Below are 10,404 nucleotides of genomic sequence, written 5' to 3' on the forward strand. Positions count from 1 at the left end.
TAATTTTTAAAAAAATTAGCTACGACAAATCATCAGTATGCTTTATTTGATTTTTCTTCCTTTCAAAAGACAGCTATTATATTCTATTTCTCTCCTCATTAAGTATGTCTTTAATATTTCTAAGATGCAGTATAATTACTAAAAGTATATATGTCGTTTTTTTCTGTTGAATTGTTGCACAATTAATCGTGCTGTTGAATATAAACATATGTCTTAATGTTTTAAAAAAAAATTGTTCGTATTCTAAAGTTTCTGAACGTAAAACAATTTTTCTATAGAAATTACTAAATTTTAAAAAATTAACATTTTCTTCAAGTAATATATTTATTTCCCGAGGTGATACTCGGAAAATAACAATAGTTATACTAAATCCTGATATAGTGCTCTAGTAATTGTGCACTTAAAACCATCAAATCAAAATAACTTTGGCTGAAATTAATAAAATACTATTCTTTGTTTGTAAAACACATGCAAGTTACATCACAAAAATGATAAACATTATACTTATTTAAGATAACATATGAATTAGTCTACAGTGTATTTGTTGAAATCAAGGATCATTTAAAAGTCAAAGCTGGACCTTTTAATGATAATGATAATTTATAACCATGAGTTTATAATAAATGAAGGATAATATTAAATATGATCATAATCCCTTAACTGTTGTTAGTATTAAATGTAGACTTCAATATACTTTTTCAAGCGAAAACTTCAGTATAACTATTGGAAATTATCCGAGTATTTATAAAATAAATTATAGATGTGTTTGCAATGATATATATGTCAAGAATTAAATTTGTTCACTTTCTACTGATTGAAAATTTAATACAATTGAAAAAAAAAAATCCAAAATTAACTTTTGAAATTATACCAACTTTATATATTACTGAACTAAGTTATAAGAAAACATGTAAATATTCTAATGTATATCAAATTTTAGTGAAATTAATTTTTGATAGTGTTCCAACTGTCAAAAGAGTTTGTTACTTTGTGCTAATTAATATAGAGTAGGATTTAAATGCCTCACTTTTGGGGCATCCATAATGTCTCCTTAGATTTTCTAAAACTTGAATAACCTAAAACTTTAAAACTAAAATATTTAATTAAATGGTTACATATGATCTTACATCATTTTATTCTACACACAAAAATTATTATAATTTGAACTTTGTTTTGATTGTCATGAAAGTTTTGTAAAAATATACTTATGGATTATTTATGGACGTTGATTTCTCTAATTATCAATTAAGATCAAAACAAAATCAAAAAGTCATAATTTCTTACAAATATATAAAAATGTAATAGTGATCACATTTAACTATTTTATTTTATTAATAAAAATTTCAAAACTTTATTATATGAAATTTAAATTTTAAATATGACGAAAGTATGAAAATAAAGAAATGTGAACCCTCGTTAATATATCAGACCCCAAAATAAATAATGATTTGGGCATCAGAAGTCAGTAACATATACAGGGCCACATCTAGGGGTGAGTAAATCGCTCATAACTCGTGAGCCGCTCATAACTCGCTCATTAAAAGCTCGCCTAAACTCGCTCATTTATCCGCTCATTTAAACTCGCTCATTTACAACTCGCTCATTTACTTAATGAGCGAGCATGAGCATGACCCAACTCGCTCATAACTCGCTCATTAAGCATTTGCCACATCTAATCCTTGCCACATTTAATCCTATGTAATTCTGTGTAACATCAACCTTGCCTCATTAAGATTGATAAATAGTGAGCATAGTTTCATATTTGATCCTGTGTAATATAGTGAGCACAATGTAACATTTAATCGTGTGTAATATACTAATATTCATAGTTTCATATTCATTTTTTTTTGTAAATCGGCAGAACCAAAACCTCCGCCTAAATCCCAAAACAAGTAATAGTCATAACAACTCGCTCATTTAAATGAATTATGACAATTTGTTGGATTTTGTTATGATGACTTTTAACAAATTTTGTTATGCGTGGGCACACTATATAATTTTGTTATGAGTCATAAGTCATAACTCGTGAGCCGCTCATAACTCGCTCATTAAAAGCTCGCTCATTTACAACTCGCTCATTTATCCGCTCATTTAAACTCGCTCATTAACAACTCGCTCATTTACTTAATGAGCGAGCATGAGCATACCCTAACTCGCTCATGCTCGCTCATTAATCACCCCTAGCCACATCCATCCATGTCCACAAATTGGTAGCTCTGTAATTAATATATATATATTTTTAATCTTGACAGAGACTGTCAAGTGGAGCTATGTAATTAATAGTCTTGGAATTCTAAAAGGTATCACGTTCACACATAAACCAATGCTCTCAAGTTGTGCTTATTTGGATTCATATTGTCGCTGATAAATATGGGGCGGAATTAGAATTTTTTGGAAGCGTAAAAAATATTGAATTATATTTAAATAGCTAATTAGATTTAAATTAATTAATTAATTGAATATTCAATAAAAAAATAATACTTTAATTTGTACTTTTGAATACTCTAACTTATAATTTTTGATGTTATAATTTGTAACTCTAATTATTAAATAATTTATAAAAAATATTTTAATTTTAACTTTAAATTTAATTTGAATTATAAATTAAATATCCAAGAGGAAAGCAAAAATATTTTCACAAAGAGCAAAGTTGATTGAGACCAATAGATATTTACTAACATTCAAAATTCAGAAGAAACGGATGTCTCTCTCTCTCTCTCTCAAAGGTCTGCTCCTGAACCAATCACATCTACGGATAAAATTATAGATTAATAAACGGAATCAATATTTTTTTTGGCAATATAAATTAAAAAAATTGATATAAACAAACAAGCCCGGTACTTTGTTATGAGAAGGCTTAGCACGTAGAACAACTCGTAGCGGAACCGAATCCTCTGCCCCCCTATGGGCAGGAAAATCCTGCCCCCCAAGTGTAAGATTAAATATGAAGCGTTAAATACTAGTCAAGATTCGTGTTGAGAGATACACTGGATAGCGACTCTGTTAGTTAACTGAAGGAGCGTTAACTCCCATTCGCCTTCCCCCCTCTTCGCTTCTACCTCTCTCTTTGGTTGGAGAAAACCCTAGCGAATCTGTTCCGGCAGCTTTCGTCCTCTCTCTCGATCAACGCTTGCTTGGCAGCACCACAGCGGCTCCCTCTCCCTCAATTCAAGGAAACGAAAGAGATTCGTTGGTTAAAAAAATCATATTAGGGGGTATACTCACTGGGATCTTCAATTTAATTATTTTATTTTTGGCATGCTTTTAAATTTTTGCAAAGGTACTGGAAAATGCTGGTGTTCAAGTTAGGTTAGTCCTATATGAAGAAAAAACACACATCAATTTGTTTCTACAGGTACGACTTGTTAATTTCTAATAAATATGAGTTTTCTTTCTTTTTATTATTATTTTTTTAAATTGCACTGTCTTTTTCTTTATATGTAAATTTTCTAACTGACATCTAAGTATACAACGTTGGTTGTCCGATTTTGACTTGGAAAAAGAGAACATCATTCATAATTGAGATAAAATTGTCTACAATTATTAAAATATGATAAATTTATTGCAGAAGAGTAAGAGGGGGCTTTGAATTGCATAAAGTTGAGATATACAAGGATTTCAGTTCTATTTTTTATAGGATTTTGTGTGTTCAGGCAGGTCTCAGTCAGTACTCGTCATTCTATTTTTTTTTTTTAAACAAGTTTTATTTGAGAATAACATCACTTATTTTAGGATCCGCTGAGAGATGAAAGAGATGAATTGGTGGAAGATGTGGTTGCTACAATAAATAATTCTGTTGGAACCAATTTCGTGGGACCCACACCGAGATGCCTAGTGCCAGAGTGGCAATTACAATTGGCTCGTCAAATAAGCCCATTTTGAGGAGGAATTTTCTTGTTGTGCCAACTGGTACTTGGTTTTGGAACCATCACTAAGAGCAAGCTTTCTAGTAAAAAAGTTGGTGGTCGTGCTCAAATGATTTGCAAATTTATGGACTTAGTTATATTTGCACATACAAATGACATATCTATGAAATTGTCCTTTTTCTTAATGTGCTCAAGTGATTTGCAAATTTATGGACTTGGTTATATTTGCACGTATAAAGGACATCCATGAAATTGTCCTTTTTCTTGATGTTCGTCACTAGTTTTAATCACCTGTCTTCGATAGTGTATCATGTATATTATTTATGATATAGAAGTTCTTTCATTGTTATCAATTTGGCCAATATGCCTTCTAGTTTGATTAATTGTATATATTAATAACATTTTGTTAGATTATTGTAAATTTTATGCACTTTTGTCATGATTGTTTGTTATTTCACCTATTCAGATTCAAGTGTTTGTGCTATATAATCTCCCAAAATTCAGTCTAAAGTAGCAAATGTAAAGATAATTTATTGTAGAGATGAGCCACAAAAGTTCAACATTTGCTGATAATTCAAAAGTACAGTAAATATTAAAACATGAATGTTCAAAAGCACTAACTGATGTGCCATCCTTTGCTTGGTACAAACTAATTCCCAAGTATAGTTTTGTGCTTCCATTTAAACAAACAGTGACACAGCTTGATTCTCATAATTCAAAGTTTTCTATTCTTCATATTTCAAGTAGCAAACATATGATTAACCATGTTTATCAAACATTGGCAAATTCAATTAAAAAAAATTATCATTCCAACTCTCCATCGGATTCAAAGAAAGATTAAGCCAGCATAAGCTCTTCAATATTCACAATCTGTCCTCTTAACTCTGAACTCAACCATTCTTCAATAGAAGTAACACTAACAGTGCTGGTATCAGTACTACTACCATTACCAATGCTTAGTTAGCTTTCCAAATCATTTACTCGGCCTATTTCATCATCTGAAGTCTCTTTCAAGGTGCAGATCAGCGTAATCAACATCATAAAGATAATAGTAACCTGTAGTTAAAAAAGAAGATGAAGCTTTTGAAACTGAAACAAATAAAGATATAAACAAGCTATTTTGTGAAGTATACATTCTTTTTCACCCGCAAAACAATTATCATAGGCTCAGTCGGGAAGTATAACAACTGCTTAAGATATCGACAAGGGTAATTATGGAAATATACCAACAAATTGGAGCAATATTAGTCAGAGGACTTGCTAATCAAAATCCGGCACATAAAGTTACTGAGCCACAAATCGAGTTAAATCAAACTTATCTTGCTAATTAAATCAAGCTTATCTTGGTCTTTTACAATCCCTTTTAAACTAAGCCAGGGTATGGTAGGCCTTATAAACTGACAATTTACTCTTTGAGAAAATTCATCAAACTCCTCATGTGCACGTACCAGCTTAACACAATAATATGACTCAATAATTTCGTTCAAGAAAAATCCTATGGATCAATGCACCAAAAGACACTTTTAACACAAATTAATCAATAATGATTAATCACTTACGCAGGCATGTAACCAAATCAGTTCAACTCAAGGCAACATGCTTGACCGATTAACAATATTAGCTGAAGCTCATCCTGAAGAAGGTGGCAACTTTCACCATTGTTTCTCCCTGCTCTTCTCTGTTTTTCTCCTGATTGCAAAATTGAATCTCTTTCGCTTTTCCTTGAACTGAGGAAGAGGGAATTAATAGAGAGGGAGCTGCTGTGGTGTTGCCAAGCAAGCCTTGGTCGTGAGAGAGTGTCACGTCCCTGGCGAGCACGGGTCGATTTCAATTATTATCCTGACCGTGACACATTTTGCCTGCCCCCGCTGCCCAGTTCTTCTTTCTCCTTCTTCGTGACATAGAACCGAGTTGAAATCGACCCGTGCTCGCCAGGGACGTGATAGAGAGGACGAAAGCTGCCGGAATAGATTCGCTAGGGTTTTCTCCAACAAAAGAGAGAGGTAGAATCGAACAGGGGGAAAGCGAATGGGAGTTAACGCTCCTTCAGTTAACTAACAGAGTCGCTATCTAGTGTAATCTCCAACACGAATCTTGACTAATATTTAACGGTTCAGATTTAATCTTATACTTGGGGGCAGGATTTTCCTGCCCATAAGTGGGCAGAGGATTCGGTTCCCTCCGTAGCTATATCTCAATTTGTTTTTATCCATGATCTATTGATCTTTCATCAATCTATATTTATTGCTAAACCTTTTGATATCTATCCTAGCCAATAACCCATCACGCTGAATTTGTGTCACCTAAGGTAACCTAATATTTATGATTGGATCTGGATGTTCAATTAGAATTCGCATGACTATTAAAGTGGTTCCATGCATTCTATTTCGAATCAAATTGGTACTGATTTTGATTAGTCGGTCGTGATCAAGGGTGGATCCACATGGTCCCAGGAGGGCAGCTGGCCTCCTCCCTGGATTTTGAGTTTTGTGGAGATCTATCAGTCCCTAACTTTGCCACATCTAAAAAAAGGTTTCGCCTCTTCTAAATGTTTGCTTTTGCAATTCAAGTTAAATTAGAATTAAAATTAAAATAAATTTTTTAAATTATGATTGGTAATTAGAATTATAAATTTAGAGCATTAAAAATTATAGGTAAGAGCATTAAAAAATGAGTCAAAGCATTATTTTTTTTATTGAGTATTTAATAAGTTAAAGAGTTTAAATCTGATTCTATATTTTTTTTTGGTCCTCTAACAAAAACTCTGAATCTGCTCTTGACCAATGATCCATATAACAAATTATGTTGAAAATAAATATGCTATAATTCTCGAGAAATTATAGAATTATGTAATTTAGATTTCAACTATTGGTCTTTTCAAGATGCATACATAAAAACTTATTTTTTTAGAACATTTTCGAGATCTGCAAACACAAAAATTTGAACAGTTAACATGAAAATTTTAGAATTATGTAATTCCTTTCGAAATTAGAGCAGATTCGGACTCATATTATGTTATCTCAGAGGATATGGATTCGTTTTGTAAAATATTTGGTTGACGGAAGGCGCAGAGTCAGGTCAACTCTGTCTCCGTCAAAAAAGCCGCAACTAGCTAACAAGAAACGACAGCAACCAAATCTGTCCTTTTCCCAGTTGGACTACAGTGACAGGCTGGGCTCATCTGGAAAACTGAAATTAATTATTGAGAGTCCGTACATATAAGATCAAGATTCAAGACCGGACGGCGTCCGCATCCTCTGCATTAAATGCTCTTTTGAGTTAATACATATCGACTGTAGATGGTCCATCCAGTTTCCACCTAAATTCTTTAATATTAGTACGGATTTTATTCACACGAATCATAAAGTTAATCGGACGGTATATATGCATTAACTCAAAAGATTCCGTTTTGAGTTAATGCAGAGGATACGAATTCAACCGGACGGACAGAACATATACAGTTGACTAGTATATGTGATTTTTTTTATTCAAAGATGAAAAAAAAATATATATCAATAATGAGTATATTTTTGCGAAATTTTGAAAAATAAAAAGAAGGTTATAGTTTATAACATTTAGGTATTGTAACTGGATGTTGTAAACTATAACGTTTAGTTAATTTCATCATAATGTTCAACTACAGTGTTTTTTTTTAACGGTTATTAGCAATCAGATTTACTGAACGTTATAGTTTGTAACGTCCAATTACAATGCCATGAATATTATAAACCATAACTTCTTCCTATATTTCAAAATTCATGAAATTTTATCCTATTATCAATATTTTTTTATTTGTGTTTTCTATTAATAAAATAATCGGTAGCCTGTGTCCGAGATGCCTAGATTTTAGAGTTTTTTATTTATTTTTAGAATATTAAAAATTAAAATGTCCGAAATAAATTAAGTGTTTTTTTTTAAAGATAGAAAGGACTGAATTAATTTTTTGATTCAGATCAGGAACGATCTAAAATTTAGTAGTCCACCCCCTGCCATAAACGCTACGGATAAGGCTCCGAATTTTTTATTAATATCCAAATTTAATTTTAAATTTCAAAAACTAACCGCCTTAGCAATGCAATTCGAAAAATACCCTTTCCGGGAAAAATTATAACGGAAACAGGCCCCATTTCCGTAAAAATTTTTTCCGGAAACAGGTGAAATCCGGAAATATTTTATTCGGAAAACGTTTGTTTCCGGAAAAATTTTTTACGGAAACAGGCCGAATTTCCGGAATTTTTTTTCACGGAAATGCATTAAATTTTGTTATAAATTCGCAGTGTGTTTACGGTTCGCTTTCATATCATCCGCTCTCTCTCTCACAGTAAGTTTAAATTTAATTAATTTATTATTTATAATTTAATTTATTTATATTTTAAATTTAAGTAATTTATAATTTTAATTTCATTAATTTATAATTTCAATTTCATTTATTTCTAATTTAAATTTCATTTATTTGTAATTTAAATTTAGAAGTATTTAATTTGTAATTATTTAAATATGTAACTATTTAATTTGAAATTATTTAAATTATGAATATTGTCATATTAATTGAAAAAAATAAAAAATGGTGCTGAATAAATTTAAAAGTTTTTTTAATTCTAAAATAATTTTATTAATTCTGAAATAATTTTGATTAAATCTGAAATGATTTAGAATTGTTTTAGGAACTTTTTGCTTTTCGGATTCCTTACGGAGCTCTGACAGTCAGATCGACCGGTTTTCTTTATGCCATCATATAACCAGCCCGTCACTGGATCTGGGCCTTCAAATACAGGGCCTGGTGGCATCGGCTCCGTTCCCAAAGGATAAGAATCGTCGGATGGAATTTCCTCCCAATTACGTGGAACCCCCGCATCCTCCAGCATGGCAATAGCACGGTCTCCATAACCATTATCTCTGCAGAGGCACCAACCTAGTCTCATTTTGCCCTTGCCAATTGCACGGAGACCCTTCGTGAAAAATGCCCGTGTGCCATGTGCTAACTCTCCTATCCCACGCAAAGCCTGCACGTATATTTAGAGTATAATAGATCATATATAATAAACCAATCATAAAATTCAGAGTTAGAAATGTTTACATTTCGAACAAATGTCGATCCGCTGGGAATGTATCCAGACTTGGAGTGCTCGTCTCTTGGAACTGGAACATTACGATCCATCCCCACCACGTGCTGGCCAAACAGGTAGACGGATGCCATGCAGGTCTCCTGGTACCATTTACGATATCTTAGGAGGTCATTTATATCCCACGGACGACCTACTTCATACACATGATCTGCATAATGTGTTGCATCGTTTACATGCCGACGGTGCACTTGCGCCCAGTTGGCATTTTTCTTTGAGCCCGATTTAAACCTGTTTACAAGGTTAGTACAATAAATAAGTAAATAAGTACTTTAAAATAAGTAAACCACATCTGATTTGCGAATATTACTTGTGCAGCTCTTGGTGCTCGACTGGATCCTGGGGAAGCGGTGGCTCTATCTGTTGCCATCTTCCGAACTGTCGCATGCAGCGATCAGGATTGTGATGCTCAACAATCCAATAAAAAATAAGAGGACCGCGGTACAAGTAGAACGGCTGACAAATTTAGAGTTGCAATGTTAGGTACAAATTATAAATGTGATGACATAAATGAAAGAAAGAATATGACTTTATTACAATGTACCTGGTCCGCCCGGGTTGTTCTCGAAAGGTTGTGGTAAACAGATGCATATGGCTGCCAATTGACCATGTTATCCGTCAGTTTCTGAATCTGGTCGCGAGGGATACCTGGACCGGAGGTTGCACCATGGGACGAGTTTTCCCAATTATGTGGGCCTTTCCACATGTCAGCAAATGATGGACATGTATCTTCTGTTTCTGCGCCCCAATTCGGTTGAGATCCCGGTAACGGCCGGTGAATTTGAAATCGGGTCCACGACCAGTGTTGCAGAAGCATGGTGGGACCATGCATGCTTTTGCATGAAGGACTGGATGCGAGGCATAGATTTCTATATAAATAAGCGAGAACAGCTCCGCCCCAGTTGCACTTTCTCGGCTCGTCCAAGTTTTCAATCATGCCGAGATACCACAGCGGTATTCCGTCCCCGCTACTGTCAGCAAACATGGTATTCCCTAGCATGTCGAGGAGAAATCCACGAACATACCTAACCGTCAATTTTAAAATGTGAGTACATTATTAAAAATATCAAATACGAATAAGGTTGTAAATAAAAAAATACTAACCATTTCAATTGTTCGTCGTTCGCATCTGTTGGTAATGTTTTGAAGCGCTCACGGACAGCTTTTTTGGCGATAAGCATGTCGTACGTATTAGTTCCCCTCTTCTTCATGAACCCCTTCACTTCATCATCTTTCACCCCCAGCAACTCATACAGTCGGCCTTGAAAACTCGCCGAGTCTGTAAATCCCGTTATCGGCTCCCCCGTAATAGGCAAACCCCAGAGACAACTCACATCCTCTAGAGAAACTGTAATATATTTGACTTGTCAGTAACGAATAAAAAAAAATTATTTAAATTAGTTAATACCTGTCAT

At 33.4% G+C, this 10,404-nt stretch overlaps 1 long non-coding RNA gene across 1 annotated transcript; it reads left to right on the forward strand.

The window, feature by feature from the left end:
- Positions 1-2,892: 2,892 nt before the first annotated feature.
- LOC144569834 (uncharacterized) lies at positions 2,893-4,305 on the forward strand. The gene is made up of 2 exons (XR_013516158.1): positions 2,893-3,355; positions 3,733-4,305. It is a non-coding gene; the product is annotated as an uncharacterized LOC144569834 (long non-coding RNA).
- Positions 4,306-10,404: the final 6,099 nt, after the last annotated feature.

The sequence above is a fragment of the Carex rostrata genome, chromosome 18 (genome assembly GCF_964058835.1).
Source record: "Carex rostrata chromosome 18, lpCarRost1.2, whole genome shotgun sequence".
Lineage (NCBI taxonomy): Eukaryota > Viridiplantae > Streptophyta > Magnoliopsida > Poales > Cyperaceae > Carex > Carex rostrata.